Source organism: Ranitomeya variabilis, chromosome 4, assembly GCF_051348905.1.
Source record: "Ranitomeya variabilis isolate aRanVar5 chromosome 4, aRanVar5.hap1, whole genome shotgun sequence".
Lineage (NCBI taxonomy): Eukaryota > Metazoa > Chordata > Amphibia > Anura > Dendrobatidae > Ranitomeya > Ranitomeya variabilis.
In genome coordinates, this window is record NC_135235.1 from 255,226,666 (window position 1) to 255,226,907 (window position 242).

The window sequence follows — 242 nt, forward strand, 5'->3', positions numbered from 1 at the left end:
CAGCCCCCCGACTGATCAGGTGTTTCCAGGTCCCAGCACGGCCAGATGTACGGTTATGGGACAGCACAGCGCCCTACACAATAGTGGCCATTACTGGTACTACATCTCCACTATTGAAGTGTGATTTGAGCTGCAGTACTGGGAGTGACCACTACACAGAGTACGGCGCTGTTGGACCTGCAAACAGCTGATCAGGGGGCAGCTGACCCCAGATCTCCACTCATGGACCACAACCACAAAAC